General features: G+C 38.2%; 1 long non-coding RNA gene across 1 annotated transcript in view; it reads right to left on the bottom strand.

The window, feature by feature from the left end:
- LOC135409832 (uncharacterized) overlaps positions 1-25,647 on the bottom strand; it is a 42,895-nt gene that overhangs the window by 15,094 nt on the left and 2,154 nt on the right. The gene's annotated exons all lie outside the window — the stretch shown is intronic.

Here is a 25,647-nt window from a genome sequence, read left to right as displayed (position 1 = left end):
GAGCTTTGGGGGAAAAAAAGGAACTTTTTTTCTTTTTTAAGAGTGTATGAAATATGATCAACATTTTAATAAAATGAAGAGAAATTTGTAGTTAGGTAACCTCCTCCAATATATGGAAAGTTTTCCCTCAGGTGAAGGAGGTACCTAGAAACATTGACCCCTCCAAGCAGGCCAGAAGAAAGAACAAGCTGAGCTCAGTTTAGGTAGAGAGAGGGAAGTTCCGAGGGGAACTGAAGGCTGAAGTAGACAAGTAGAATGAGAAATGTGATTTCTAGAGACTTGGCACTAAACCTAAAAGATTTCTTGCATACATGTATTTAACTGCTAGGGATATGAATCCTAAAAAAAAGTAATTATGCAAGGTAACTCAGAAGAGTCCTTATGTTTATCCATATTAAAAGCATTGCATAGATGCAAAAGATTTTTATGCACTTTGATAGGAGGGGGATTGGTTTTGTTTGCAACATTCAGTGGTGACCATTAGCAGGCTAAATGGTTGCTTTCTCAGTTATCCTCCCTTCCCATTAAACTTAGGCCAATACTTCTTTTTCAGCATTAGAAACTTTGGTAGAAGTTGGCTAGGAAAACCAGTTCATGGCCTAGCACTTTACAGTGGGCAAAGTATTTGCTTATAGAAGGAAAAGAGCTTTTTCCTTTCTCTTCCAGAGGACCAGAGAATCTTCCTGTATCTATCCTGTGTGCTTCAGGCTATGGCTAGAAAGACAGTTTTCAATGAAACATTTTTTTCACCTTTAGGTGCCGCTTCAGCCTGGGGAAGAGAAGCCTTTGGGGAGACCTTACAGCAGCCTTCCAGTACCTAAAAGGGGCCTATAAGAAAGCTGGAGAGGGACTTCATGCAAGGGCATGTAGTGACAGGAAAAGTGACAATGCTTTAAGCTGAAAAGGGTAGATTTAGATTAGATATCAGGAAGAAATTCTTAACTGTGAGGGTGCTGAGGCACTGGCACAGGTTGCCCAAAGAAGTTGTGGATGCCCTGGAAATGTTCAAGGCCAGGTTGGATGGGGCTTTGAGCAACCTGGTCTAGTGGAAGGTGTCCCTGCCCATGGCAGGGACATTCCCATGGCAGGGAGGTTGGAATTAGATGATCTTTAAGGCCCCTTCCAACCCAAACCATTCTATGATTCCATTACTCTATTATTTTATGATTCATAGAAACCTCTATTTTCCCAGTAAAGAACTGGTTTCAAGAAATTTCCCACCTTATAAAAATGCTGGTGAAAAAAAGATAAAAATTCTCACAATGTTATGTACTAACAACTGCAAAACAAGGAGTTCATTTCAATTCAAGCCAAATTTTTGCTTTAAAATGTAAATTAATTTAGATGAATAAACACATTAAAGCACAGACTGAAAAAAAGTCAAAGTATTGAACTAACTTTTTTCAGGTGACTAGATTTTTACTTGAAAATTGAAATTTTCATTACTTTTTCACTCTAAATTATTCAAATCACCTTTTTTAATCGTTCTTTGTAATTACACATGGCAAATTATTTTTCAGCATTGCTTCTATTTTCAAAGTAGCTTTTAGTTTTGATACTCAATATGAACTCTAGTTCCATTGAGTCATGGGATATTTTGGAGTTTACCTAAAAGCACAAGTATGTCCTTGCTCTTACTAACAAAGTTTCAATGTACTTTGGGAGTGAACATTATAATCACTGAAGACAACACAACTCAACATCCCACAACTAGTATAACTTTACCAACAGTATACAGGCCACACTGCACAATATATTTGTATGGCAAAACTGAAATGAAAACCCTCACCTTTTCTTCCTACATGAGAATTATATTGTGCAGTGGACAATATAAAGTGACTCCACTTAATGTAAGAGGAAACCAAGGTATTCACCTCTCTAAAAAAAGATGAATTTGTTAATAATTTTCATTGGTTTACTTTTACTTTATTTTTATCTCATTTTTCAGTAGAACCAAGTATGTGGATCAAAAGGCTTACAGTTCCCTGCTTTGCTTAATGACCTGCAATGAATGCCCTGCTTGCCTTTATCAATTTACTGCACATTGTAGAATACTTCTCTTTTTAAAAAAATAATTAAAAAAGAAAAGTGCCCCCAATTGAACATGCTAACATGCCTCCTATTGAGTCTATCTTCAAGCAGCTTGCATAATGACTTTCATTCAAGTTCTCAGATTATTTTAGAATGGAATGGCTCATTTGAGACACGTGTCAATCAATGGGTCTTGAAGCTCCAAGATGCACCATGTGAGAGAATAGAGTGCTTAGCACCTTACTGAATAAGGCTGCACTAATGAAGTTGAATTATTCAAACTATTTTCACTCAGCTGTGTATTCTTGATATTATTATTACTGTTACATATTTATTATTGCATTATAAGTTATTAAGAGGGGAACAGAATGAACTGTATTTCTATTTCCCTGCTGCTGGGCAAAAGTGTATTTCTAATCTTGCAGCCAATGTTTTCTCTGTATAGATTCCCCCGCTTCCTTTTTAAAAATGGGAGTTTTGGTTTTGTTTTCTCTTCCTATGAGTTACCGCTGGTTTACAGACAATGTATGGAGGAGTCTGTGACGCTAAACTGACAAGAAACATGAAGAAAGTGGTCTGTACCCCATATCAATGTGTAGTAGAAATTTTATCTTCATTATCTAATGTTAAAACTTTCTGAGGATGAAGTAAACAAAAGCAGATACCTGGATTTCACTAACTTACTATTATCATCATTTTCTTTATTTTTCATTGCAATAGTTACATGAGGCCCCTTCGTTGATTGCCCAGTGATACTAGCTGCTCTAAAACCTTAGAGTGAGGGACTGAGCAGTTCTAAATACACTGTGATTTCCAAAGATAAGGCAAACAAACGTGTTTTTAGCTCCTATAGATTGGTGATTTGAGCATCCTGTTGAGAAATCTCATTATCTGTTCCCTGCGACTATTTCTCTCCTCTAGAACCCCCCCTGGATGGCTAAATATCAGACTAGACTTATAGATAATGCACAATCTACACCTCTTTTTTTGTGGACCATTCTGTAAGTAACTTATCAAAAGTCAGAGAAGACTTTGTAAAAAAAGCAAAGATTTTACTTCAGCCCCCTAAGTGTCATTTCACTGTCCTACCAAATAAAGACTTCCATGCCTACAAGAAAAACAGATAACACATTAGGTTCTACCATATTTTTATTTAAACTTCAGACATTAGTTGTGCCATGTGATGTAAAATCTCAAGTGGGGGTACAAAGAGCATTAAAATATCTAGACAAACTTTTAGGTACAGAATTTACCATGGCCCCATGAAAGCTGACCAGGACGCAGCTACAAGTCAATGTGTAGTTAATGAGGACAAATGTAAAAATTTAGCTGTACTTCAAGTCAACCAATTATAAGCACACCACACACACAGTAACAATGACTGACTCTTCAGACTTCAGTTTAACTAAAGAGGTGTCTGTTTTATAAACACTCCACTTTGGTACTTTACTTTAGCAGCATCAATCCACTTTTGAAGGTGAGAATAACAGAGTATGGTACAAATGTACCACATTTTCACTGACATAACAGTACCTTTTCCCTTCCCAGGATAAGAAAGTGAGTAGAAGTGTGAGGTGAAAGGTGAGAATGGATAGTATTTTAGTAACATGTTCACAGAAAATGTGAAGAGCCCCTGCAGACTTACAATCAGAAAACAACCATTGGGCAGCAGTGCTTGAATTCAAGACATCTGAATTGTGGTCTGAACTTCCTTAATGCTAATATGATGAGTGATAGTGTGAAAAGAAGACGGAATTCTGAAAATTAAAAATTGTTTTCTTTTGTTGCTTATAAAGAAAAATTTCCTTAAGCAGCCTTTTTAACAGAGGTAGATATACTGGGTTTGCATGGCAACGTTTTGGGAGTGGGTGGCCTACAGGAATGACTCCTGTGGGAAGCTGCTAGAAGCTTCCCCTATGTCCAACAGAGCCAATCCCAGCCAGCTCCATGACAAGACCTACTACTGGCCAAGGATGAGTCAATCAGTGACGGTGGTAGCACTGCTGGGGTGAGAGAGTTAAGAACAGGAAAAAAAACTCCTGCAAGATGGCAGCCAGGAGACAGGAATGAGAATATATGAGAGAAACAGTCCTGCAGACACACTGGAGCAAGCTTTAAGCCTGTGGGAAGCCCATGCTGGAGCAGGCTCCTGGCAAGACTCATGGAAGAAAGGAGCCCACACTGGAGCAGATTTGCTGGCAGGACTCCAGCAGGAGTCCCATGCTGGAGCTGCCTATTCCTGAAGGACTGCACCCTGTGGGAGGGACTCACTGGAGCAAATCATGAGGAATTGCAGCCTGTGGGGAGGATCCATGTTGGGAAAGTTCGTGGAGGGCTGTCTCCCGTGGGAAGGGCCTGATGCTGGAGCAGGGGAAGTGTTAGGGGTGCCCCCCCCGAGGAGGAAGCAATAGCAGGCACAATGGGTCATGGGCTGACCACAACCTCCATTCCTGGTCCCCTTGCACTGCTTGAGAGGCAGAGAAATCACAACTATAGTTAAGCCCTGGGTGAAGGGAAACATGGGGGACAGGTGTTCTTAAGATTTGTGTTTACTTCTTATTATCATACTCTGATTTGATTGGTAGTAAATTGAGATTTTTTTTTCCCCAAGTTGAGTCTATTTTGCTTGTGATGTTAACTGCTGAGTGATTTCTCCCTGTCCTTATCTGGACCCACTGTTACGACCCACTCCAGAAGGGAAGGGTAACCCAGGTTCTTGTTAATAAATCCCTTGGGGTGGATTAGAGTGAAATGACACTGAATAATCGGTGTTTGTAAACATATATATGTAGGGTTTATTTTAGAACAATTTTTTTTCAAAGGTAAACAGATATGTTGCCGTTTTGCCTGTTATCATCTATAGTAATATAGAAACATTAAAGAGGGTTTATTTTAGAACAATTTGGTTTTAAAGGACGGTTTTAGATCAATTTGGTTTTAAAGGAAAATAGGTGTGTAACACTTAAGAAAGAAAAGTAACACTTAGGAAAATGTGTAAGGAAGAGAAAGAAAGGATCAAGGTCCTAAGATATGTATAATTACTACCTGCTGTATCCAGAGATGAAACTTGGTAGTTGCAGATTCCATGTCTGTTGGTTGAAGTGGTGGCTACAGTTCTGTCAAAGCAATAGTCATGATCCATTGGGGCTGGGGGAAGTCCTCCCCCAAAACTCCAAGATTATACACTTCCAGCTCAGATAGGAACACCCTGTACTTCCCTTGGGGCGAGAAGTTTTTCAGTGGATCATGTCATGGGACATGTCATGAGTCTTCGATGCTCCCAAAAGGGTCTTCCCAGTAGAGTCATCATGTAAAGCAGGTCATTGGCATGACAAGAAGGATTATCCCACTTTGCAGCATTTGCCTCTTCCCTTATCTGGCAATCCAGTTTGTAGCTTCAGATATACAAGCCCTTTCACACCTGGGATAGTTGAACAACAGCATCCACTTATCTCATCTGAAGGTCCTTTCAAAGTAGGCATATTCAAGGAGGAGAAGGCTTTGCTGTGCAGCTGCTTCTTTTCAGTTTGCTGAAGTGGACAAAAGGATTTTGGTGATCTTACAATGTTTAAACCATTCACTGTTTCAGTCTCTGACACCCACAGGACTTTTTTTATATTTTCTCATCCTGTCCAGCTGAGGAGGGGAGTGATAGAGCAGCTTTGGTGAGCACCTGGAGTCCAGTCAGGGTCAACCAACTACAGTAGAGTATGTGCCTGGTTCAAAAGACTCCTCTGCACACTCTGGATGAAAACCTGTTTTGAGTTTCAAGTTCACCTTCCTTCATATGCAATTCCCAAGAATGGAACACCTGGGATAATTTCAGTGTAAGAGATAACACAGGATAAGATTAATTTCATGTAACTTTGGATATCTGCAATACAGAAAGCTAGATATGAACTAGTTACTTTAGGATCCTGTAGAACCAACAGAGAAATAAACACTACAGCATGATTCCTCTCATGAAAATGTCTACTTTAGGATTAAATAACTAGCATGCGCTTGTATCTTGGCACTAATTCTGTGGTGGGGGGTCACCAGTGACAAGCTCAGATGAAGACACCTACTTCTGTGCAATTGAATTCCACTTCTGCACAGGCTCAAGGAGAAAATCTAACCTTACTCTATCCAGTTAAAAATTAAAATGTTCTCTTGCAGTAGTGCAAAGCAATCATTAATGGATGAAACAATTAGCAGAATCTTCCTTTATTTCTTTAGTTAGGTTGTGAGTTTGCCTCATCTACAAGTTAGCTCAGAGCTTGCATTTTCTGAAAAGCTCTTGTGACACGTTCTTCATCCTGCTACTGAAAAGAGCAACTTCACCGTCTGGAGTTGAAGTTCTGAGTATTTTTTTCCTTTTCTAGTTAAACTGCAAACACACCCCACAACCCACACTCCCATACCAGTTTAATGTTTCTTGTTGTCAATGAAATTTGTATAGCAATACTCATCTTAGTTGTACTATGAATATTAAGAAGATCTGAATATGTAGATATACTAATTCTTAGCACATCTATATTCTCAAAAAAGTGCTTGAATATACGTGAATGAAACAGTCAGAGACAAAAATTAGTGGATCCAGTGATAAAAGCCATAATTTATTAGACTTTAGGAGACAGGACTACGTAGATTTCATATTTTGAAGCAGGCTGTCTTTTAAGGCATAGACATCTTATTTTGAACCTAACTAAATGCATCCTTCTGTTTTCTTTCACCTAAACCCATTATCGATTGTCTTTTTTAATCTCTAACATGCCGTGTAACTGTCAAATGTTTTCTACCTTCACATTATACCAAACAAACACTCTCTCCCTTCAATCTCTCTCCCCTTCGTTGCCAGCCCTTCCTTCTGGAATTTCTTGATGTGCGTTTACTCCTCATCCCTTCTGCAAAGGTCAAAATAATTGTCTGATTACACAAAATCAACACAGATTATTATCAAAAGACTCAGATATCTTTCTAAATCAGTTACTTTCCACACAATCATACATTTTTATCTTTTTAAAAAGCAAACATCCCTAGCATATCATGGTGCCTCTCCAGAAGAGTACTGTAAGAGTCTACAGAGTGCAACATGCTCTCTTCTGGACTGATGAGGGCAGCATCTTTCCCGTCATTCATGAGCGTCTTCTGCTCAGTGCACTAACTCTACCTCTGAAATGTGCTACCATACACTTTCTGCTGCACACCAGAGAGAAAAGGACACCATGCTCAGGCACCATGTGCACAGTATTGTGAAATCCTTCAGTTGATCTTCTCCATCAGCTTTCATTTCTGCAGCTTTAAATGCGTTAAGCTTTGTCATAAGTAAGCTTTGTCATACCATAAATACGCTTTGTAATATCTGCCTTTTCTCAGTTATTCATGGATGGATAATTATGCAGACTACGAAAGAGATCCTTCCTTGTGACCTCCCACATTAAAAAACAGAAGAACTGAAAAGTGTCAATTTATTTCAGTTTTCAACTTCTAATCTTTCAAACCACTATTTATCTAACAGATAACCATTATCATCCTGTATCTTGGCAGCAGGGTTAGAACTAGATGATCTTTAAGGTCCCTTCCAACACAAACTATTCTATGATTCTATGATCTTCTTAAAATGCCTTTGATAAGGGCATTTAAAAAAAGCCTTTTTGGAAAGCCCACTATATCTACCCAAACACTCCTATGTTTGTGATTCCTTTAGAAAACTTAAAAATCTCTGATTCCTGACCACATCTTTCAACTCTGCTCTTAATGAGAGCCTCCACCAGCCTGCCCAGCACAGACACAAGATGTTGTTCTCTGCAGTTCCACAGATCTTGCCCAGACTTCTTCTCTAACACCGGCACATTCCTCTGGCAGTGTGTTGTGGTTTAGCCCCAGCCACCAACCAAGCCCCACAAAGTCGCTTACTCACTCCCCCACCAGCAGGATGAGGGAGAGAATCAGAAGAGTAAAAGCTAGAAAACTCATAGGTTGGGATAAAGTGGGACAGTTCAACAGGTAAAGCAAAAGCCACATATGCAAGCAAAGCAAAACAAAGAGTTCTTCCATACCTTCCTATGTGCAGGCAGGTCCGGGAGAGCAGGGTTCCATCATGCATAACAGTTACTTCGGAAGACAAACACAATCCCTACAAACTTCCCCCTGCTTCCTCCTTCTTCCCTCCACTTTACATATTGAGCATGATGTCATATGGTATGGAATATCCTTTGGTCAGTCTGGGTCACCTGTCCTGGCTGTGTCTCCTCCTAACCTCCCATGCACACCTAACTTCCTTGCCAGCATGGCAGTATGAAAAGCAGAAAAGGCCTTGGCTCTGTGTAAGCACTGCTCAGCAGTAACAAAAACATCTCTATACTATCCCCACTGTTTTCAGCACTAATCCAAAACACAGCCCCATACCAGCCACTCTGAAGAAAATTAATTCTACTCCAGCCAAAACCAGCACCCAGGTTTAAACCATTAACTGCTAAATATTTCATCCTTAAATTCCTTTAGGGATCTAAGGAGAATTTGATAATGCTTTGGTTATCTGTGTATAGCAGTTCATCTGTTGTCCTGTTCAAAATTATTTCTACAGATGTTTCAATATGACAGGTTTTTGAACCATCTCCGATTTTTGAATCATCTCCGATGATTTTCTTTGTGTGAAACAAACTTTTTCAGCTACTCCATGGCAAACACAAATGTCAAAAGTTCATTCATTGACTGGTTTGGTCTTTTGCAGGAAAGGGATCCTTAAACACATAGTTTACACTTTGACCACCTATTAGCCTTGCAGCCAACAGCTTCTTGTAAACTTCATGTACGTGATGTGTTTTCAAAGGATTTACTTATTAAATTGCATTTATTCATTAGTTCTCAAATTGCATTTATTTATTAGTTCTCAAGCAAGTCTTTACCCAAAGTATTTTTTATCTGACTGCATATTGATTTCTGATTTGCCATATTTTGTGTTTTTCTATGGTTCCTTATTCAGGGAGGAAGGATGTCAGTCTTTTGAATTATGAATGACTCATTCTTTGCATGGGAATATATAGTTCCTGAAATGAGATATATATATATATATATATATGAATAGTCTTTTTGCCTTTTAAATCACTCCCTATTCACAATGGCTTGAATTTTATTGGATTATATGTTTTCTTCATTGTTTTGACAGGATATTTTTTAAGGTTTTATGCGTATTTCCTATGACATTCCAATACGATATTTTTAAACAAAGCATATCTGTACATATGTATATCCTTTGGCTGCCTCTTTTAATTCCTTTTAAGCAAGATTCCCTTTTTAATTTTTTTATTTGCTAGTTTTGGAAATTAAAACACTATGGTGGTGTTTGAGGGGTTGTGCTTTGTTTTCTTTTGTTTTGTTCACTTTTGCCGTTCCTGCAGCAATGTGCCTTATAATCACTGGTACAAAGTAGTTCTTGGACAGCATTGCTTTGCAGAAGGACCTGCAAGCAGATCAGGATGACCAGTTGTGCATTTCCTTACTAGCTGCCATTTGCTGCAATCATTCACATGATGGCTAAAAATCAACTCACGCTCTGAAGAAAGATTTATCCATATCATACAGAGGTAATTAATATCTTTGATTATTACTGTGTTCCCGTCCTGAGAGACCTTCTCATCTCCTAAAACATGACACAGTCATGGCTGAGAGGGTATGGGGATCAGCAAAACAGTTCAAACGTGACATTTCTCAGTTTCACCCTGGAGCTTCAACCCATGCAGACTCTGTGTTACTTACTGAAAGTTAGAAGTTAGCATAAATTACACAATCTTTCAGACAGTTGGCTATGATGAGCTACCTCTATTAATTCTTCATTCATCTTGTCACGTGTATGGGTTTTTTGCTAATTCAACCTTCCCATATTTACCGTAATGAAATTAAGCCCATTCAAAAACCATATGGCCACATGGCATAAAATCTTTAACAAATTCTTCTTTATCAAGGGTATCTGAGAACTGTTGGATTATTAATGGATCCATGATCCCACTCTGCATGACAATTACAGAGATCAAATATACTACAATTAAATCAATACACAGCCATCACTGTTTTTGTGAAAAGAAATTTCCCACCTTCTATATACCATCTTGAGATCAGTTACTGTGTAAACAACTAACATCAACATGAATTTGCTCATGACAAAAATGTGACAGACAGAGAATTTGCTTAGCACAGGGAAACAGGCATGAGCTGTCTCTATTTTCAGGGACAGCTATTTGATTCATCCAAGGACAGGCCATACAAACCATTCAGCTTTCCCAAAATACTGCATGCAGTTATCCATGTAGATTTAATCAAAGCTTGATGCACAGTGACAAACTAGTAGAAAATGAGCAATTCAATAGGAATTGTGGAAGAGTCCTCCTATTTTTACATATTTACTAGTAGAAAACAATTTCTAAGAAATACTTTTGCTGCAAAAAGATTAATTTTAATGTCAGAAAAATTTTTATTGCTCCTAAATCTATTCTAGTAACCAGAATAACAGATTGTTAGCTAAGTGATAATAATAATCAAACAACAATCTAAAACTCAACTAATGCAAAACACATATAGAAGACTTTTACAAAACTACCTTCTAAAAAAAATACAGCCATCATTTGGTGAATTATGTATAAAATATTCATATAAGACTCTTCAAAATGCATTGGTTTGAGACCATTACTGCTGCACGCAGCTTTAGTTGAACTATTTTATTAATTTTCCCTTCTACAATGTCTCTTATAAGCAACATACAGACAGGTCCTCTGCATCATGATGCACTTTGCAATTACACATATGCAAAATAAATATACAAAACTTCACTGCTTTTCCTGCCTTGTTACACACACATCTTCTTGTCTTTTTGTGATCTGCTTCCACTGCACTTACTGCAAAATTCAATTTGTTAAAGGTCATTATCACTCTAGTGGAGAAAAGACAACACGGAAAGAATCGTGTCTTGCCAATACAGTCCAAGGAGTCCTTCTGCTGTGCCTTTTGCAACCAGACTTGTCTATCTCATATTGGCCTCTTTAGCCATCAGCATGCTTGTAGCAAATGTGGGTAGAGCCCTTCCCAAATCTTCATTCGCGAAGCCTAGCCATGATGATGATGATGATGATGAAGGTCATTATATTTAAAATAATAACACTTCTCAATACATGCACTTAAATCCTCCTTAAGTATAGAAATGAACGAGAGACATCTGGTTCCAACTGTGACAGGAAATGTCTTTAATGATGTAGGATCATATTTATTTCAAAGAAGTCCAAGAGTGATCTTGGGAGGCACAGACAAATATATTTAATACAGTATCAGACAAACTGGTAAAAAAAACATTAAACAACAGAATGGTAGGAAAACAGATAAATATGGTGAAGAATAATTATCTTGCCTACTTTCTTTCCCCATACACCTCTGGTTGTACACTTGCCTAAGCAGATGGCAACATGCTGTTCCAACAGCAGCACAGCTAGCAAAGCCTCATATCCTATGGATTTGTGTCCTCTGCCTCCTCTACCCTTTTCCTAATCTCCTCCCTCAGACCCCATATCCTAGCTGCTATCTGTGACATGAAGCACCAGAGCTCTGCTGCTGAAGCCATAGGGTAATGTCCCTGGTGACTGGCCACTTGTCAGATGAAACAGAGCAGAATTTGGGCTGAGGACCTTTCCTGGGGCTGTCCTTCAGCAGTGGTTCTGAACAGCATCAGGTGGCCCTAAAAGAAGTAGCAGTAAGAAGCCCTTTTCATATGTACATGAAAGCACTATTATATTTTCATCCATTTTTTGTCCATTATTATTTTGGTTTGGTTGACTTAGTTTCCCAGTCTAGTTCACTGCTAGTTCAAATGCAGGGAGGGAAGGAATGCTTTCAGTGACACTGTCAGCTTAAAATGAAAATGTGGAAGTAGAGACTAAATTATGAGTCTACCAAAGGCAGACCACCAGTAGTTGTGAAATGAGATCATTACCCTTGTTCAAAGTTGGTCGTGCTTGGTCAATTTAAACATTATCAAGCAGAAACTAATAAGTGAACTGTCATAAACTCACTTTGGGAAAATAAGCTATAAATTATACATATAACCTTACATATGGACTTGGTTCTTCAAAAAGAACCATCCAAAAGTGATATACAGTAAAGGGCCTTATTTACAGTGGTCAAACGTGTTTAGCTGGCTGTGGTGTGAGGGGACATGTAATACTGATATTCCATAATCCCCAGTGTACCGAAACATCCTTGCAGTCACCACTAGTAGCAGGACACTCAATACAAATACCAAGCAGCTGGTTTCTCCCAGTCTTATGTTCTACTTAACGAGGCAAGAAACTCAAACCAAAGAACAGGGTGCCCTTTCTCATACAAAACATAGTTACATTGCAAAGTTTGCTCCCTCAAGAAGGCTAGGTGCTAAAGCAATGACAGATATTATGACAGATTCCAATGAACATCAGACATATTCATGCTTCCACTAGTGAATATTAGATGCGATGGGCTTGACACGTAGCCTGCCTCAGGATATCCCTAAACCACTGGTGAGACAGCATACTCAAGACTGTTCACTCTCATTCCTTTTAAAAAATTATTTCCCTAAACCTCTGTAAGAAGCAGTATACTGGATGATATGTACCTAAGGTCTTTCTTTGGTATGATCACTGTTATTTTCCTACAGCTTTGTTGAGGAGTTAGAAACAGAGACTTGTCTCTGTTGCACATTGTTGAATGGTGTGTCATGAAGATAAAACGGTGTACACTACAGCTATCCAGTGCTGACTACACAAAAGAAATGTACTGCCATTCTCCCCACAGGAAAGAGCAACAACTGCACTGTGGTTTTCAGAATTACTCAGTCACTGGACTTGAGACTCCAGTTCTTTTCTGTCTCTGCCTCAGTAAGGAATAATACACATAAAGGGCTTTAACTGTCTATGCTAGACATTCTTTCTACTTCCTCAGAGAGGACCACAATTTTCAGAGTTTGAACAAGGCCTAAGCCCTCCCCTTTTTCCTGGTAACCCTTATGGCACTGGGACTCAGCTGCACTGAACAAGGCAGTGGAAAGAGGAGGGTTTCCTTTTGAGTACATGGCATGGTAAGCAGACGATTCAAATTCAAATCAAATACATAAATATGTACATATATGTACATACATGTGCATATACAGGTATATGTACACATACATATATGTATCTGTATATACATTGTACCTATGTGTACATACATCTATGTATGTATACATATATCTATAAACACACTTATACAGAAGTTCTATATTAAAATAAAGGTTATAAAGAAAAGCTCTTAAAAATAAGAAAATTCCATCACTAATTCTGCACAATGTTTACACATTTCAGTCCTTCTCAGCAATTAAATATAGGTTCATGGTTATTTTTCTACAAGATCTTGCCCCATTAAAGCAGATGGTTACTTTAATAAGCAGCTATTTGTTCAATATTTACCATTCAGTCTTTTGCTCTGAGCTTTACTTATGGCACACTACACAAGCTCTGCCCTGAACATTTATTAACTTCTTTAGGAAGGCAGGAAAGGGAGGGAGGGAGGGAGGGAGGGAGGGAGGGAGGGAGGGAGGGAGGGAGGAAGGAAGGAAGGAAGGAAGGAAGGAAGGAAGGATTGTGTTAAAAGCATTTTGATTTTGATTATGGTCTGATTTTTTTAGTATTTTCATTAATGGAAGATACTTTATTTTATCATTATAGACAAAATATACTCAGGCACATATATATACTAATGAATTAAATCCATCTCCTAGATTTGACTTTTACAACAGATGGAACACTTTAATCTTACTTTTTTCCAAAACAATTTGTTTCATTGAAAGATCAGAATTTTTTTCTCTAAATTGCAGTGGGATGAAGCTAACTTCCATTTATTTTTTCCATGAACCAGTAATTCCCATAGAACTTTATTTCTTGGTTTTAGGATGCTCACTGCTGTAGAACTTGAATGTTTTATGCTATTAATTAAACTACCAACTGCTTCTATAGGAGAGAGGGATTTTTTAAAGCCTATTTTATAAAGGGTCAGGTAAATGAAGGTGAGATGGGATTCAGATACAACCTGAGTGTGTAGGATGAGGATGAAAAAGAAGCTTGTAAATGAGAAGAATATTTAAAATTACCTTCTAATAATCAACAGGAACATTTTCCTAACTGTATCTACTTTTCACATACTGGATTAAAAGAAAGCCAATGAAGCCAGCACCAGCTGGAAAGAGCACTCATTATCCCTCCCACTCCCTCTATGGAGTTCACCATCACTAAGAGAAGAAATAGTGCAGAGAAATGTGAGGCAGTGTTTCTGCATTAAGTCATAGCAGAACAGTGATAATTCTCTTGCAAAATCAAGATGATAACACTTTGGTATTTGTATTCAGTAATCCAGTTTGAAGAAAAAATGGAACTATAAACTGGAACGAGCTCTGTAATTGGCCTTCTTTTGTTGTGAAATCAACTCTCAACTTTTCATGCTGCAATGTTTGGCAGTGGATTTTGAACTGCGTTTGAACAGAAGTGACATTACTGTTATGTCTGCTTAAAAGGCTCACCAAACCTACAGCTTTCGCCTCCTATACTCTGCAGCATTTCAAATCTTTAAGCTGCACAGCTAGTTTGTTTAAGTAGCTTTTAAATAGCTCTTTTGCAACAGAAATATGTAAATATTCCCATAACACCAAGTTTCATTCGAATGCTGAAGTTAAACTGGTCTGCAAAATGGGCATTCAGTCCCATCAATTTGACATACACAATGACAACACCACAAGAACAAACATGTTAGCGTGGAAGTTGTGGCACTTGTGAATCAGGAGCAAACTGCTTGCAAAGGCATTTACTACAAAACAGCATCAATGATTGCTCTGTGTAGCTGTGTTTTACTTTGGATAAGCACTGCTGTCTGGAAAAGCAATTAGGGATTTCTGGATTTGAAACTGCTAATCTATCAACAGGAGTCCAATTATAGTACTATGTATTTAAAATGTATACTGAAGTCTCCAGGATCAGGCAGAGAAGCTGAGGACAAAATACTGTCCTCTTCACAAACAACAGAGAAAGAGAAGCCTTGTTAGATGTTGTAGCAGAGGTTAGAAGACAGCTGCCTTGCCTGGGAAACATGCTTTGCAGCAGTGACTTATTAAAGGGAACACTGCAGTAAATGAAGCAAGATAAAACTGTAGATGTATTAAAATGTCTTTTCCAGCTACAAAGGAAAGTTCCACAGCGAATCTGGTATAAGTTTTCGGAAGGACAGTGATGGATGTTTAATTGCCGAGAGACATGAAGGCACGGGGAAACCACCTTGTTGCTATGATTCGTCACTCTGGATGAATTGTGACTGACAGGTACAAGGAGGTTGGAAACCAATGAAGCAAAAAGTTTACTTGGTGTGCTGAAGAAGTCAGGGGGGAGAAAAAATTGTTTCCTGCCATTTCACATAGATTACCTTTCAGACACTGGGACTTCATCCAAATCTTTCCAGTCAAACAGTCTTTATGTAACCTGGATCATCACCAAACCAAAAGCAGAAAGCAATTACAGAGTAAGAGATGTGAAGGCCAAATCCAAGGAAATGTAACATACGATGCTCGGACTATACAGTGTCACTGCTTCCTTGCTCTTGCTGAAGTTGTCAATATAAAACATTCCCTCTGAGGCATCTGTGGCCGAAGACAAATTTTATCAGATGATGCTGTCTGACTAGAGGCCTATTATCAAGTTATGTGCAATTCCTGGTATAACACAGATGACTTGTTTTGATACATAGCTATCATGGAGAAAAACGTAAGATATGCCAGGAACAATTTCCAGCTGATTCCTAACATGCTTTTTATGAGCTCCTGAAGTGTTAGAAACGTCAACCTCCACTCTCCCATCAGGAATAAAATCAGGAACATATAAGCCTGGGCTTTCTCAAGAACAATTTATTTAGCTAAAGGACACAAGACACACTATTTCTGTGATGACTGAAATCCTCTGCAGTGTTGTTCTCTCCCTGGTTCTTGGAATTTGCATTCTCAAGATAGGAGAATAGCATAATGGTAAAAAGGTGACTATCATGCAATATCTATGTTGTAATAATAAGGTTACATAAGGAAAGAGATTGTCATTCAAACAAGTTAGAAGGAAAAATTTCTAGGTAGTATGACTGAAAAAAATAAATAGCAGGAGCAGTAAAAATAATTGCTGCTTATGATTAAGGATGAATGCCATTAATAAAGCCCAAAGCTAGTGTACACTTTTCATTAAGTTATTTAAGGCATTAAAAGAATCCAAGATTGTCAAGCAGATACAGATATCATTTTAGTACGACATAAATTACTGATTCCATTGGATTCCCCACTCTTCCTGAGCAAGCTTGATTTAACACTTCTTAAAACTCAATGAACTTTGTAAGAGCCTGAAACACTTTTATTAATAGCTAAAACTTCTTCAGGTACACTGTTACGATATTCATATCTGCACACAAACCTTGGGGGGAAAATGCACCCAGGGGTATGTGCTTGGGTATATATAAATATATATATGCTTGGGCATATATATACATAGATACATATATACACATATATATATATGTGCTTGGGCACACTGTTTGATCAGCCAAGTGAGTTGTGAGATACAGCAGAACCCTATTACAAGAAATTGATTCCTGTCCCCACAATTCCCCATGCCTCCTAAACATACCTTGCAATCTACTATAAGAATGGCCTGGAATTCAGCAGGGCCTGGGAGCAGTGCCAGAAACCACAGGATACCGATCCATATGGAAATGTGCAGCCACCAGTGCAGCACAGTGTGGTAGAGATGCCTCACATAAATCATAGGTAAGAACTAAGAGTGCAGGCACAACAGTGGGAGCAGGCAGAGCAGAGATACATCAGTATGGATACACTGATGTAATTATTATTCCAGAGGGGATTCTGAGTGTAAGAAAGCCATTAGATGTGATGACAGCTTCTTCATTTTTTCTTACAGAATTTCACCATAATATACAGGCTAAATTTGATTGGAGATGGCAGGATATTTTTTCTGATTATTCCAGGCATTAAATCATAGTCCTCTGCATGTGTATGTTTGGTTTCTTCTGTATAATTTCTGTGGGTACTAAAGAAAGATATGGGTAAAATCTGAGTTAAAATGTAGCAATACATTTATTTTTTCTTCTCTATCGGATTTTTTTTTAACAGCAGAAGAAACTTTAAGTTATGTTTGGTTTTTGTGAAAATTTCTATACATGTTTATCATAGTATGATTTAGTAAAGGTCTTTTTTTTCTTGTTTAAAATACTAACTTTCAGTTTTGTGTTATACTTTCAGGGTCTTTTCAACAATTTTCTAGTGTTCATTAATATGGGTTCCAAGATTATAATCTATGGGGATCCTTAGATATCAAACACTGTGAAAGTAAAATAGATGATTACATATACACTTAAATTTTAAGAAGTTCTTCCAGCTATCAAGTTAACTTTTAAGTAAAATTTTCCTAATTTTTATCACTTACTGTGCTAACACAGTATCAACATTTAATAGGTGAAGCAAATGTATTTAAACTATATTTCTGAATTTCAGCAATGGAAAACTGTATTAAGTAGAAAATGGAAAAAAACCCCACACTAAATAAATTAGTATGAAACTGCAGTGATTCACCTGTCCATTGACCAAATCCTCCCTAAAACTCTTCTTTAAAAATTAAAGACTCTGGAGTTTGATTCACCCATAAAATATTGAGGAGGTGAGTTTTCACTCTAAAATCCGATGAAGTTATTTAAATAGGTTCATCCTGCCTTTATCATGGAAGGCTTCCTCTTCTGTGTTGAGACTAATGTTTCTTCTTCTGTTCCTTTTTTCCCATTCTTGATTCTTCATGACAACATGGTAAACTTCAACAGTGAACTTCATTCTTCCAAGCCTGCCTATGTGTATAAATTGTGACATGGGATATCTCTTTCTTCCCATACCATCTGCAACTTATAACATTCTTCCTCTCTACTTTGTAACAGTATGTTTTTCTCTATGAATTCCCCCACATTTTAAATTTTAATATCTGTATTTCTTCCTTAATCAGTTGCGTTCTGATCCTTAAACTTGGTTGCAAGTATATTTGATTGATATTTATTTTCAAGTTCCTAAAAGCATCTTAATATCTCCTTTCCTCATCTTTTTTTCTAGAAGTGGAATTTTATTATGATTATTATTTGTGTTGTAGTCTCAGCAAATGTTCAACCTTGCATTGTACAAATACAGAATACAGAACAGTATTTCCTTATCACAGTATCCTCCACCGAACACATCCAAGACTCTTACCCAGGACTACTTAAATTTCTTCTTTTAGTGAACAAAGAACTGCATCAAATGTTTAACTTCTTAAGTCAGCCTTTATTTTTAATCCCCCCTTCCAAAACATCACCCTCATTTCTCTCACTCAGAACTGCGTTGTTTATTTGTGTGGGCACGTAGTACCACTTGACTATTTCTCTAGCCCCCAGTTGCTGGACAAGAAGGAGTTGGGGTTTCCTCTAGGTCCCATCTACCTCATATACACCACTTCTAAGTAGATGGCTCAGATAACCTAATCAATCTCAATTAGCTCTATTCACCTATGTTAAGGCAACTGCGCATAAGCTCCTGCAGATGATGAAACTTGGGGAGCAGTTCAGATGCCATGGTACATACTAGAGGTTCAGTTCAGTCTCCTGGACTTCTGTCTATTGTAATTTGAAATGTCCTATGTTACTCTGTCTGGAATCAAGCTCTACACATCACTTTTAGGCTTCGCTCACTGCACTTCATCTTCCTTAATTAGAGCTTAGATACCTTGGGATCAATTCAGTCCCTTAAGAAAAGGCACTTTTGACATGTCCTGGAGTATCTGAGGCATTCTCACAAGGCTGGTAAGTATGGCATAGGAACTATGGAAGAAGACCCAGATACTTCTGGAAAATATACTGGAGGCCAAGACAGGTCATCTCTAATGGCTATAAATTCCTATGTTTAGGTGACTGAACCAAAGAATAGTCCACGTGAGGACATACCCTTCTAGGATCTGTGATTGTAATCTCATGTCTAGAATGGGATTCATTAATTTCTTAACTTCACACAGAACCTCGTATCTGAGCTAATCACCTGCATTTCTTCCTGCTAAAAACAAATCAGTGCTTTTTGGCCAGTTACATTCTCATCCTTAGGTGAGAAAATAAATTAGGCGAATCATGTAATAGTATTATTTCCATCTTGCCATTGGCTCTGATGAGAGCTCAGATGAGTTGTTTACAAGTTGAGTTAAAAAGTAGTTCATGGAAGAAAAATCGATTGAGGCCCATTAAGTATTGAGACATGACTTGTTCAGGAATTCCCTGCTCCAAAATATTCTGGGCATTAGCAAAGTATTATTTAAAGATTTCTACCACACACTTGCCATTATGCTCCCTGAGACATCTCGTTCTGACTACTGCTGGTGACAAAATACTGGACAATTCAGGTTTCTCATCTAACTCAGCACAAAATTTTTATGTTCTTACATTAATTCTTATCTACGTAAGTTTGCTCATTTCCACCCCTGAAACAGTCATCTCTAGTCCTTCTGGAAGCCTGCTCTAGTTCCTATGATTTCTGCCATGAGTATTGTACCCGTTTGCTGTTGCAAGCAATAGCTTTCTACAGAACAAGAAAAGAAACAGTCCCTTCTTCAAAAAGACAACATATATTGGTTGCAAAGAGTAAATGTATTGGGTAGGAATAGTTCTTTAGAATACTTTAATCTGTAAGACAAATAAACACAACCTGACCTCTGCACTGATGGAACCGGGTAATTTCAGCAAATCTCTAAAGTAATCCAAGGGATCTTAGTACCCATGTCATTACTTCAGCATTCAAAATACCACAATGATGATACTGTGGTGGGTTAAATGGCTGACGTGACCTTCCTTGCAGACCCTTTACACACTGACATCTAGAAAAATATTGCCCTAACTTTCAGGCATGCTGAGATACTATACTTATGGACTGAAAGACATGAAAACTGTCAATTCTCAGCAGCTCTGAAAAACATCCCCAGGTGAGACAACTTGGGAATCTCTCTATATATAGCATTGAGAGTGCTATGTCAGGGTACAAATTATTTGAATATGAACTTTGTTTGGAATCCCTGGTGTCTTTTGCCCTGCTACTGATTTAAAAACCAGAGATCTGGACAAGAGACATTCTAGCACATGCTAACAGTCAACAGCTGCTAAATTGTGATTATCCTATCAGAACAGAAAAAAAAAATTGCTATCATTCATGCAAACACCAGTTTTTCCAGTCTGAACTCTAAGAGACTGACAATTCACAAACAAGTGATAGCCTTCAATCACCCATAAAGAAAATGTTATGGCTGGTCATTTGACAAAGAAAATTAGTGCCTATAAGAAAAAGGATAACTGGTAATTTTAATGAGTGAATGAATGAACATTTGAATGAGTGAATTTTAATTAGTGAATGAATGAACATGAACAGAAAATGACCCATATCACCAGCAGAGGTAAGGAGTTACTCCATGATGTAGGTAGGTAGGTAAGTATCTCACGGGAGGAAATTTAGCATACACTGGAGGATGTTGATCAAATCCTCCAAAGAATGCCCAAGAGTGGTAACAAAATTAAGTCAAAATGGCATACATGAATCTTATTGTTTTGTCTGACTTCATATGTCCCTTGTGCTTTCTAATTAAGGGCAAATAGTCTCTCAATGTTTTTTAAAATTGTTTTATGTACTTAACTTTTCCCTGGAGACACAAATTATGCCCACCAGATTAAAGTTCAGAGGAAGGATGTGATTAAATGCTTGAGGCGCTATAAAGTGCCAGTACTGGTGCTAACGCTAAGGAAAGATAGATCACAAGTATCCACTTTAAAGAAGGAATAACATACAGTTCAAATCCAGCAAATGCACCAGAAAGGACATAGGAAAAAGTCAATGCTCAATTCTATTCATACTCAGGAAGCTGAAAAGCACACATGAGTTTAGATTAAAGTAAACTTTTTTAAAAATCCACAGCTAATTGCATAATTAAAGGATAAATACTTTGAGGTCACATTAAACTTTTTGATTGACCCTGAGTTATCACTCTAATTACAGGCATTTCTAACAGAATGAAGTGTGATATCCTCAAGAGCTTGCAGTCATATGACACCGCTTTAGGTATCTGGATAATACATTACAAACCTATTTCATCTGCACTTCCTCTATAGCTGGTGGAGCAGCTCAGCAAAAATGTGGTCAACCAAGAAAAGCTGAGTAGAAAAATCCTGAGACTCTCCACATCACTTAAAAAAAAATCATAAAAGTAATGACACCCTTATACTGCATACCCTGATACACACATTAACATCTTTCATGCCTGATCCAGAGCAGCCATCTGAACCTCCTGGGAAACATCCTGATGGTCCACTGTATGGTATTTCGGCTTAGACTTTCTAGTTCTCTCTGTAGAACGTTTCAGTTGGTATAAATTAAGCATTTACGGGCACATTATACTCAAAAGAGCTATGAGTATCCTCCAATCAAGTAGGTTATGTCTTATATACCTTAGAGCACATTTAAACTCCATAAAACCTTATACGGTTCAATTTTTAATTATCTAAGTGATCAAGTGCAACTCCATGTTTTTATGAATGGTATGTTTTTGATCCAGCTTGAGAAGACAAAATGTATAGAAAATGTATTCTTTTCATATGTTCGCCATTTTTAACACAAATTCACAAGTTATTCAAGGATGTTCCATTATTTTCTTTCCTTTGAAGGATAAACAAGCAAGCCTTCAGCAGGACTATTTTATAAAGTTCATAACAAGCCTCTGGTTTAAAAAGAAGCCTTCACATTAAAGTGGTATGGTGTGAGAGATGCACGAACTGTATACACAATCCTAAGTATAACAGGACTTTCAGACACTTTCAACATTGTTCAGTCCAGCTCTCCAAAACAAATAGAGGATTCATGAAACAGAGAATTTGAGAAAACAGCAAATTTGAGAAAACAGCAAATCCTCTGTGCTATTTGCAGCATGAGGTTTGAAAGCTGCTTGCCTCTAGATCTCTAAGCTCTGTTTCTCATGTGTCAGATGGGAATACAATAGACTACGCAGTAAAGGGAGTGATCACACAGATACAGTACGTCCTTCACACTTACCAGGCCTGTTGACAACACTCTACTCATCTGACACAGCAGTATCAAAAAATATTTATGGGGCGGTAAGTAATTTTTGTGGATCTTTCCCATTCCACATAGCCCAGAATACTCTGAACCAGCTCCAGGAAAACAGGAGCTTGCCAAACCATTAGTTCAAGCAGGTGGTTCCAATTCAAAGGACCTTTACCTTCTCTATGCTTCAGAAGTTCTTGGAACAACAAAAACCTCACAAGCCTATGTTGGCAAGCGTAAGATTTGAAAGGCAGATGTTATTCTCCCATCGACCCATCAAAATCCTTTTGCCAGATTAGCTAGTATCAGTACTACGATTTAGCTTTTGAACTGGCCACATGGGCGGTCTGCTATAATAGGGCAGCTACAAGCCATGTGCTGCCACTTATCTTTGTGCCTCTTACTGGGAAAGAAAAGGGAAAAAAAAAGAGAACCGTGAAGAATGGTAATTTCTTACCTGGTAATTTGTTTCTCCACATGCCCTAATATGCAAACCCAAACACTAGCTAAAACTCCTCTTGTCAGCAGATGGACACAGGGAAAACATAAAGCCCCTGGGGTGTCAGATTTGAAATACAGAGAGGTGATCTCTGTTAAGTTAAGATTCAAATTTCTAAAGCAATAAAGAAGAAAATGCCATTTCAGAATATATAGTAGAAAATTTTCATAAGGGTAGATTCCTCAGAGAGAGAAAACAACACTTAATCAGATGAAAAGATACTACGATTTTACAGGCAATTACTAAGCAGTGGGCAATTAATAAGCATTTTTCTTTTTTTATGTCTCTCTACAAACATTTTGATTATGAGGTTGGTCTGTGCTCCTCCTGATGTTTTACTTCCAGCTTGAACTGCTATAGGGCTAACAATGGAGAACTGTTACCCCTTGATAATTTCTTGTTCGGATGGATACACATGACATGCCCAGCCCACCCAAGTAGAACTGGTAACCAAACAGTCGACCACCTGGTAAGATGATTAAAGCTTATCACAAAGTCACATGGCAATGAAAGATGACTGGACATCTGTGAAAGGATCAAGCCTGGTCAAAGAAATATCTCCTTTCTTTTATATGAAGGAGAGCAGTAGGAGCTGGAAGAGGAAAATCTAGGGCAACATTTCTAACAAAAACAGTTTAAGAAGTAGGTAAAAATGTGGTCCTTTCATGCTTAGATGCAGCATGTCGGTGCTTTTGCCTTTAAAAATCTATGGCAAGCTACTCTACCAACAAGAATCCTTAGGAATTTCTCAATGATATTCTGAGACAGCCAGCACACTGAGTGAGGAACTACCGAGAGCCAAGGAGTAACAAATACTGACAACATGAGCCTACCTTACACCCATCCCTATATAGAACTTATACTAGTCAGGACTATAGAAAAGTTCCTCTATCTTTTGAAGACATGGTATTCTGATTGTTTCTTGAAGAAATGTAACAGAACTCATGTGGTGGTATCCAGAAGTGATGCCAACATCCACTTTTAACATAAGGCCTCTCAATTGGAAGGTTCAGGTCCCAGGTCCTCCCAGCAAACAATGCAACTCTCATGTCCCACCTGACAAATAAGGGTCCCAATAATCAGCCACATAACTAACTAGAATGGGTGGACTTCCCATCCTTCTGTACAGCAAAGCAGAGGAGAACACTGATAGATCATGACATTATAATTCATGGGCTACGGTGATTAGCAGGAAGTGGCATCTGTAGGCTTCAGTCCCTGTTTCTAAAAAAACACTATTAAATGAGTGAAAGGCAGTCAACATCCATTGAATTTTTCAGGCGGTTACACTCCCTGTTTCTGGGGGTGACAATGCCCTGAAGACTTGGTGATGTATCTAGTGTGCACGCACACATGTATGTGTATTTGGCACAGAAGCACTTCTCCCTCCTCCTCAGCTGTGTTTCAAGGGAAAGCACCTATTGCATTTTTTTAAAGTCTAAGCCATTAGGCATGCACCAAAAATATCTAACATATTGGGTCCCTCAAGCATTTGTAGATGGAGCACAGCTTGCTTTCCCAACCTTCCCTTTATTTTAGACAAGAGAAAAGTACTGAATTCTTTAATTTGGCTGTTAGTGTCTTGCAAACTTCACAGTCCTACAAGAGGGCATCTTATCAAGCTAGGCAGCAGATTAACAGCTGGCTTTTGGATCACCAATTTGGGCTCAGGCACTGCAACTCCACTAAAGTCCTGCTGTAGATGCTTTAGCTCTTTTATTGCCTTCAGCCCTATGACAGCTGAGATTTCAAGCTCATATTGATGTGAAAAAGTGAAAAGGTTGGAGGATGGTCAAGTGGCTGGCTTAAAAATTGCACCAAGAAAAGCACATTCTCTCTTGCCACAAGAGCATAAGGTTGAGTTGCTTCTCTCAACCCTGAAACTTACAGAATCTCTGAAGCCTGACAAGCTTCTCATAAAATACTGAAAAAAATAAAAAGATGACCCAACTTTCTGTCACATAAAAGTCCTCTGAAGGCAGAGGAAGTTTTTCCATTTCCAGAAGAAAAACACATGGAACGAATAAGAAATTTTGGACATAACTCTTTCTCTGAGCGAATGGAAATAAGGAAATGTCATAAAGAAGTGGTACCAGATCTCTGCAACTATGGATGAGTCTTCTCCCACCCTTCTATTCAAATTAATGTTAAGCTCAATAGTGAATAGTCTCTGAGAGATGTGTCTCAAATGTACCAGATTTTCTTTCCCTGTGTTGACTTCTTAGAAAAGCGTGTTTGCTTATTCTTTTTCCCAGAGTTTGTATACTTGTTTATTTTGCTGTTACTCTCACTGGTTTTCCTTCACTCTTCTTCACTTCCAGTCCTTTCCTGAATGAAACCACTCACGCTAAATGCTGTCAGCCCTCCATCTTGTAAAGGTTTGGATCAAATTTAATTTTACAGAACAGCAAGTTTTCAGCCACTCATACTTTTCAGTTACTTAAATGGCACTCAGGTTCCCTTCCCCACCCTTTTTATCCATTCACAAGGGTCTGCTTTCTATAGCAACAAAGATTCTCTAAAAGAAAGGTCTTTGTTTTATTTCTGTCATACTTAGGCCTAGACAGCTTTGAATTTTTAGAAAAGATTGAGGCTGTATATAAAACTTCTTCATGGATGGAAAAAGGGAAAAAAAAAAGAGAGGTGTTTTCTCAGAAAATGACTGAAGAATTGAGATTTCAGAAGTGAGTTTTCACAGAAAATGAGCTTCAGACAAGCTGAATGCACGAACTGACTGCCACTCCAAAAGATGTGGGTCTTACTTAGGAGTCCCATGTGATAACTGACAGTGCCGTACGTCTGTCTCACACAAAGCTGTCCACAAGTTTTTAGGTCTGCAAGGATAGAATTCAACACCTGAATTTAAGGTCACTAGCATAGACACCTGGGTGCGAGCTAGGTGTCCAAGTCACTATCATGGTCACTACAGGTCTTGTCTGTGCAA

Source organism: Pseudopipra pipra, chromosome 2 (genome assembly GCF_036250125.1).
Source record: "Pseudopipra pipra isolate bDixPip1 chromosome 2, bDixPip1.hap1, whole genome shotgun sequence".
NCBI classification, from domain to species: Eukaryota; Metazoa; Chordata; class Aves; order Passeriformes; family Pipridae; genus Pseudopipra; species Pseudopipra pipra.
The sequence above is the reverse complement of the archived record's forward strand: the minus strand, read 5'-3'. Positions and strand labels throughout refer to the sequence as shown.